Source organism: Hypomesus nipponensis, chromosome 7, assembly GCF_054491055.1.
Source record: "Hypomesus nipponensis isolate SF chromosome 7, ASM5449105v1, whole genome shotgun sequence".
NCBI lineage: Eukaryota > Metazoa > Chordata > Actinopteri > Osmeriformes > Osmeridae > Hypomesus > Hypomesus nipponensis.
Genome location: NC_140367.1, coordinates 13,094,383 through 13,102,712, shown reverse-complemented (window position 1 = coordinate 13,102,712; position 8,330 = coordinate 13,094,383). Strand labels below are relative to the sequence as shown.

Sequence of the window (8,330 nt, the reverse complement as noted above, 5' to 3'; positions counted from 1 at the left end):
GATAATTTAAGTGATATATAAAAATTATAATAATGGGAGGACATGCCGCCGAACCCCCATAGCATCTACGTGTCGCCCCCTGCAGATAACCAGTTTTAAATAATTACATAAAAAAGCAGGGATTAATTGTTAATCCGTATCAAATCTTCACATGTACCTAATACATGTTTACAACTTCAAAGTTGGAAGGGTCGAATATGTGAAGACCCGGAAGTAGATAGCAGTGAATACTCGGAAGACTGTGTGGCGACACCATGTGGTGCAAACTGACGAGCCAGACAGATTTGGTCTGGGTTCATACAAGTTCTGGACAGACTGAGACATGTGGCCGAGACGTTTACTTGGCCGCTTTGAGTTTCGCATGTAAATGCTTCCTACAGTTGGTTAACATGGTCGCTGCATAATCTAAGGTGTACCAGGAATCAAGTTGGATTCTGAGCTACAACCTCAGCGCATACATTTGATACGTTACGGGGTAGGTAAACAAACAATTTGCAAACACTTTCCGCCAAGAAGCGTAGCTTAACTAGCTTAACTGAAATGGGCAGCTAGCTACAGTAGCTACTGTGGTGCCAGGAACATTCGAGTAGCAGTTTTTTTTTCTGACTTAGTGGTCATAACAAGTGTTCCAATTGTGCGTATCCTAGACTTACGGGGAATTTTCTGCTACAGCACCGTCAGCTAGTTAGCTGTAGCTCTGGTCGTTGGAAGAAAATAGTTATCAGTGAGATTCAAGAGAGGGTTAACTAAATGACTTGATCTGGTTGGAAAACTAACATAGCTAACTAGCTTAGCCTAGTGCGTGTGCGGTTAGCTTGCAACTGGCTAGCTTGCTACCTACGCGTTGTTATGTGTCCAAAGAGAATGCCCACAACTTTGCAAACCTCCATAGCTAGGCTAGCTAGAAGGTCAACTTTAAGTATCTGCCTTGCGCTTGCTTGCTAGTTAGAAACTGGGTATCTAGCCAACCAGCTGCGTAGTCGTCAATTAACAGTGTAAAGTAGGTAGACTAGAGCTACTTATTCGTCAAGCTAATGTTACCAACGCCCCCATTTATTTAGATTTGCTAGCTACCAAGCGATCAATGCAATCACCATACACGTCTGTACATTTCTAGTTCCATTTAACTGAGATCACCGGTTTGATCTTTGAACCTTGAATGACGAGCAGTGGCGAGGCCTGGAATGTTAAAGATCCCATGACATGCTGTTTTTGGATGCTTTATATAGGCCTTAGTGGTCCCCCTAATACTGTATCTGAAGTTCCCGAAATTCAGCCTTGGTGAAGAATTACAGCCACTATGAACATTCCCACAATGAGCTTTCCTCAGGACATGCCGTTTCTGTGTCTGTAGCTTTAAATGCTATGAGGAAGAAATAGGCGGGGCTAACTGCCATGCTTCGGACGTTTGCAAGCCATTATGTTTCGAGGAAAAACCAATGTAGCTCATTTTTTCATTAGTGGGACAAATTCTCTGTGTGGGCAACGCCGAGAAAGTGAAGGTAACTTTCCCTATTGTCACTTCACAATAGGGGGATTTTCAAAACTGAGCATTTGAGCTCTCATTTTCTCAAAGGCGGAGATGAATACCCAGGGCTTGGTTTACACATCGAAATTTCAAGCCACTGGGGACCAAAGGGAGGCTAGGAGAACTCATATTAATGTTTAATAACCTCTTTAAGTGTAGTTTTCATGTCATGGAGCCTTTAAGATGGTTGGACGTTGGGGATGGGGCCACTATTTTGTACACTGAAATTACTGTTGACCAAACTTCCATATGAAAGTGACAAGACCCCCATTTTTATATTGATTGTTTAATGCTAGCCTGGCTCTGCCCTGTTACGTACTTCCGCTCAATTTTCATTTTGCTTCTGTACTAGGTCTGGGCTTTCGGTATATTAGTCAGTGTTTGCTAGGGATGTAATGATATTGATGATAGTGCGCTATCGCGGTGGTGTTAAACGTGTCTCGATATCGTCGTGGTTGGGTTACAATATTAAAAGGACAGGTGTCCGTCAAAAAGTAAGAGGAATAACCACAGTCCCGCGGAACAAATCATTGTTAACTACATAGACCATGATCCTTTGCGCTGCGTCTTCACAACAACCATTGTTAAGCCAATAGGATTGCACGCTGCACGCTGTCCACACAAGCTCACAGCAAGCCAGCATGGCCGACAGCGATACTTGTAAGGATGAAAACAAAAACCCAGAAGTTGAGATTGTGCCAGCCCCTGCAGCTTTTAAATCAGATGTCTAGAAATTGGTTTCGCCGTGTCAAAAAACGCAAAAGGAGAGAAGGTGGTGGACAGACAATTGACTATGTGCAAGCACTGCCACAGTAAACTGCGATACAACACGGGAAACACAAGCAACATGCGAAGTCATCCGACAACCCATCATCCCGAAAAGTTTGCAGATTCTCTCACAAAGAAAGTAATCTCTGGTCAAAAAACCCTAAAGGAGGCATTTTCAACAACTATGCCACACAACAGCGCAAGGGCTCAAGAAATCACGAGGTACATCGCGGAATACATAGCGTGTGATTTACGTCCCTTTTCTGGCGAAGGATTTAAAAGTTTAGTGGCCAAGCTTGAGCCGAAGTATCAAATGCTTCTTAACTTGAACATTGTACAGAAAAATCAGTTATGCAACCAAATATTATTATACAGAATATTGATGTTCCTGACTACAACTTGCACTTTAAAAGCACTATGTGATCCGCGTTTTATGTTGTCATGATCCATAAATACAACAATCAATTGCCTGTTGACTGGCAAAAGCAGAATAAATGTCAGTATTCTTTTTGCTATTATCACTACAAACACTATCGTGAGTAGGGATGCACGATATTGAATTTTAGCCGATATTCGATATGCCGATATTTACAAGCTCATTTTGGCCGATTGCCGATACCGATATATACACCTCTGTTTTTTAATTATTGAAAAGTCTCTTCTGTACTAGGATTAATCTGTTATTATGATAGGGTACTTGCTGTAGATACGGGACATTAAAAACTTGATTTGTATCATTTTGAAATAGACATTCACTCATGAAAACTATTTCAAATATGGCAGATTTATTTATATTTTCACATCACAATTTTCATACTTGAACAGCACCTCCTTGAAGAGTCCTTAAAACTGTGTTAGTGACAATGACACATTCTTGACACATTCTTGACACAAATGCTCAGAAATGCAGTTGTAACTCTGTAAACTTAAAATGTACAGTAAAATGAATGAGACCTTCCAAAACTTCAGTTGGGCCTTAAAACTGTAAAAAAAAACTTCAGTTGGGTAGGCCTAACTTAGAATGTTAAAACCCAAATCAAACAGAGCTATGCAGTGGTTTCATTTTTAGTGTGAACTTAAGTCACCACCCTTGTGGGACAAGTAAACAAGGCAGACAAACTTGGTATGGTCTAGCATTCAGATAGATTTAACATCAGAGGTAGGTTTTTCTGAACAAATAGAAGCACCTCTGCCTTTTCACAGGCTATTCTATTCCTCTTTTCATCTATCACGTGGAAGGCAATGCTAAATAACCGTTCGCTGTCAACACTTGTGCTGGGTGCACTTAGGTACTTGCGTGCAGCACGCGCAAGAGCAGGGAAGCGGGCCTGGTTGCTTCTCCAGTATTCCAAAGGGCTGGCAGTCCTAGGAATTTTGGGTTCAGCTAGGTACATATAACCACAAAATAACAGAAATAGCAGACTGAGTTTTGGCAATGATAAAGCAATAAATTAAGTTAATAAATGTACTGCCCGATAGTTTAATAGCCTAGTGTATAAATTAAGGGGTTAAGCTTACCTGTGACGCAATTTCGATTTTGGCTTGCCCTTCAAACACCATGTTCTCCTCCAGAATTTCGTCATATGCATCCAACAGCGATCCTGTTCGGGTCTTCTTCTCTGGAGGATTCCCCGTACCACCATCTCCACTGCTATCCACTTTATTCAAGACTTTCAGAAGCAGGTCGCGAACACTGCTCTTCTCCAAATCAAAGTAGTGATCTTTGTAACGAGCGTCAAGCATTGTTGCCACCAAATAAAGTGCCTCACGTTGCACACCGTTAAATCGCTTACTGAGAGCTTCCAACAGGGTACATTTGGCTGTCTGTACGCCCCTGTCTGTGTCACTGGGCCGACTAAGTAGTCGTGTAAGGGCTACAACAGCGGGGATCACACCAGCAGCAGAGGCCTCCGCAGAACTTATCTCTCTGGTCAGCTGCTCAAAGGGAGCGAGAAGAATGATCATGTTTTCATGTATTCCCCACTGATTTGCTGTCAGTGTTGCAGGGAGCTCGAAATCCGCGGTATATGCACCCAATGCCCTCTTCTGTTCGACTAGGCTCTGCATCATGTAGTATGTCGAATTCCATCTAGTCACAACATCCTGTTGAAGACGTTTTATTGGCATTCCGAGCTCCCTTTGTACATATTCTAAGCGACTGTATTCAACCTGAGTGCTTGAAATGCCCCAACATTTTCCTTCCCACGGCCACAACACCCGCAATGCTATGCTGGGACAGGACACCTTCTTGCACAACCAACTGAAGCGTGTGAGCCATGCATGGGAGACTTGGCACACCATAGTCCACCATTGCTTTTGCCATGTTGCGCGCATTGTCACGCACCACTACATGCACAATCTCTTTCGCTATTTTCCATTTCCCAAACATGCCGTCAAAAGCGGATGCTATTGCAGCTGCTGTATGAGAACCTGAGCACTCCTGAGATTGTAGTACAGCCTTTTTAAGTATGAAGTCTTCATTGAACCATTGAGCTGTGAGACTCAACATGCTGACAGGGCTCACACTAGATGTCCAGATTTCTGAAGTAAAACTGATATGGGTGGCATCAGTGAGGAGCTTCTCTACGTAATTGGAGACCGCACTTTGGAGTTCGGGTAAGGCCACATCAGAAAAATAACGACGGCTAGGCATAACGTAACGTGGCTCTAAGTGCATCAATGGCCTGCTGAAGCCAACATCTTCCACCACACTGAACGGTTGATTGTCAAGAGCAATAAACTCAATTATTTTTTTGTTCAGAGCTGTCACCTTTGGGTGGTCGTTAGCTAATTTCTTAGCCATGTCAAGTGACTGAAGTAGAGGCTGCTGGCAGGTCTTAGCTGGCGCCGTTTTTTCAGGCTTAGCTTTCAGAAAAGCTTCATGTAGGTCAGCATGATGGCCTTTGAGATGTGAAATTAAGTTGATCGTGTTAAACGAGTGTTGTTTCGCCCCTCCTCGCATCACTGACACTTTACAAACTCCGCAAATAGCCATTTTGTCATCATCCTTTGACACTGTGATGTACTGCCACACAGCCAACATGTTGAAACACGTTGTTGGCGCACACGGGGAACGCCCTCTCCGTCAAGAAACGCCCTCTCCGTGTCCTCTCCGAGCCTCTCGCAGAGCTCTGCGTGTACCTCCTGATTTTCCTGACTGTCCGTCCGTCATTTTACGGATACCCCTTGGCTGTGATTGGTCCGTATTAAGAACCGCTTGCGTCAGGGGCGGGGGTGGGGTTGCCGTGACCAACAAGAGAACAGAATCCTTTGACCTTAATTGATGTAAGTTTTTACAATTCATATTTCAGCTAAACAGTACATGTAAATCAGCATCTGAATTAAAATGTGATGAGAAATGGGCAGTGTAGTTGCTAATAATGTGCTTATTTTATTGATGAAGAGGCTAATTTGTAAATTTGCTCCGACTTTTCGATAACCTAGCGAGCATTGCAGTGCAGCGCCATCTACAGTTCTAGCGGTGAATTGCTTTCAGCACGCAGAGCCGTCGGAGTAGTATAAATTCAACCAATCCGTCCGACTCTGTCCGACTCTGTGCGTGCGTCTGTCCGTTAACGGAATAAAGATTGAATAATTTTGCAATTAATCATATGAAATAAGGCGATTAATCGCTTGACAGCCCTAATTTTAAAACATTATGAGCAAATTTCCTTAAGTTTCCAAAATAGCACTCATGCCTGACCGGTCGCACCACATGATATTTTGACACTTTCGGTAACAAAAATGTTTTAGAAAAATGGGAGACGCTGAGTATAATTTTTTTTTTTATATATATAAATCTAGACAACTGAAACCTGCAAGAACCCTGTCTTAGGGATGGGAAGATTCACCGATTTGCATCGGCATAAATGCTCACGATGCGATGGCCCGGATCAAAAAAGTGTGCACCGGATACAATGTGGGATGAAATCGCGATGCATCGCAACATCTTTGCATCGGTATAATCCGATGTATTTATATAGAATTATGTGTATGCAAACACATTTAGTATTTAGAAATCTGACCAATGATTTGTGACCAACAGTTTTATATTTAGATTGTTTCTTAAGCACGCTCTTCTCTCCACTGCTGTCACTGGCTCATGAGGTCTCTCCGCAAAGTTTCGTGCGAGTTGGAGGCGTGTTCGGGCAGGTGTTGGCGGAGGAAGAGTTACACGTTCCTGCAAATTGCAATAAATCCAAGGTTTGGCAACACTTCGGACTTTAAAAGAAAGATGGGCAATTTGACAAGACCCATGCAATTGGCAAGATATATCGTACTGCTATAAAGTACTCAGGCAGTGCACGGCTAATTCAGGTAGTCACCTGAATAGGTTACATGGTATTTGTGTGGAGACGTCTGCCTCCCCCTCGGATTCAGCTATGGCTACAGTCAGTGGCTAGCTCCAGCAGTACCCCTAGCAAGAATAGGAAGCTATTCTCCGACAAAACAAATCCCTGTTGTGTACGACAAAGTAAGACGAGAGATAGCGGAGTCATTGAGAAAAATCTTAAGTAGGACATATGAGTAGGAAAAGTAGGACGTATATGAGTTCAATTTAGTGTGTAGTGTTATGACAGTGTTTACAGCAGCTTGTGACTGGCAGTAGTTTACCCATTTTTACATTCAGAGATCACATTCAACAGGAAGGACTGGTTTAAGGCAAGGTCCAGGCCTGATGTTATTTAATCTTTTGTCAGAGACTTAGTTTTATTTCACATATTAAACATTCACTTGTTAAGTTAATTGATGATTTGCAGTCTGACAAATAAATAAATCATACACAGCAAAATCGACAGACTCAAATTAACACTATTGGAGTTAATTTTAACACTTTTAAAGTGTCCCATGGGGTCCACACTCCACAGTGTCAATGTAACACTTTTTAAAGTTTTGCCATTTTAACACTGTTATATAGTTAATTTGAACTCTTATAGTTGAAATTTAACACTACTCAAGTGTTAGTTTCTCAACACCAGTGGGTAGTGTTAGAAATTAACACTCATAGGAGTAATTAATTAACTCTTAGTGTGATTTGTGTACTATAAAGGAGCTGCCTCATTAACACTATAGTGTTATTGCTGCTCCTTCCCCCCCCCCCTCCCCCCAAATATTTAATATAAATGTCAATAATGAAAAATCTTGGTCGATAAAAAATATGAATGAGTTGATTACTTTAACAGTTGTATTTTTTCAAATGCATCAACATTACTTAATATTTTTTCCTTGCTGTCAATTTATCTAAATGTAACAATAAGGCACTATGTACGCTCTTCGACTATTCTCATAAGAGCACTGCTTGTCAAATGGTCTAAAATAAGTCAGTTCCTTCACAGAGATGACAGAAAACTAATTCATTTGGTCTTCAATACAGTATGCATTAAGTGGTCATCATAGTACATTGTTTCTACATTACAGGATATTATGAAAGCACGCTGTTCATATATTATAATATCACAGATCTTTTTGAGCACAGGGAGATCATTGGTACATCCAGTGCATATGTACAACCCATCCTGGTACTCAGTACCGTAATATCTGACCCACCTTGTAGGGCTGCACAATTATGGCCAAAATGATAATCACGATTATTTTGATCAATATTGAGATCACGATTAATTATCACGATTATTTGTTGATTTTAAACTAATCAAATTTGATTGTCACAATGTATTGTACCTGCAGAATGGATGTAAATAAAACTCAAAATATACAAAAACAAACGATATCCGTCCACGCTAGCGTTTTCATATAATTTTCCAAATGTTTACCGTCCACACTAACACGGTACATGACAATCGTTGTCATGGTTACGCCACTCCTGACCTTCCCTCCCTCCCGCCAGGGTGCCCTGTTTACATAATCCTCTGGGAATACTATTTGGTGTTTTAAAATTGTCCCACCAGCTAGCTGTTCAGCCAGGTCTCACCCAGAATCGCCGCTCTGTTTGGTTTAAACCGTCTCCTCTGCCTTGTCCCCCTATCGTTCAGGCACACCGAGCAGGCTACAAAAATCACCTTCTGCGTAGGAGTAA

General features: G+C 41.8%; 1 protein-coding gene across 4 annotated transcripts in view; it reads left to right on the top strand.

The window, feature by feature from the left end:
* Positions 1-261: 261 nt before the first annotated feature.
* Positions 262-8,330, top strand: part of scaf11 (SR-related CTD-associated factor 11) — a 65,582-nt gene continuing 57,513 nt past the window's right edge. For 3 of the 4 annotated variants that reach the window (XM_084701166.1, XM_084701168.1, XM_084701163.1), the window contains exon 1: positions 262-475. The gene's annotated coding sequence lies outside the window, so the exon portion shown is untranslated. The remainder of the gene's footprint in view (positions 476-8,330) is intronic. The other variant, XM_084701169.1, reaches the window with a different exon arrangement.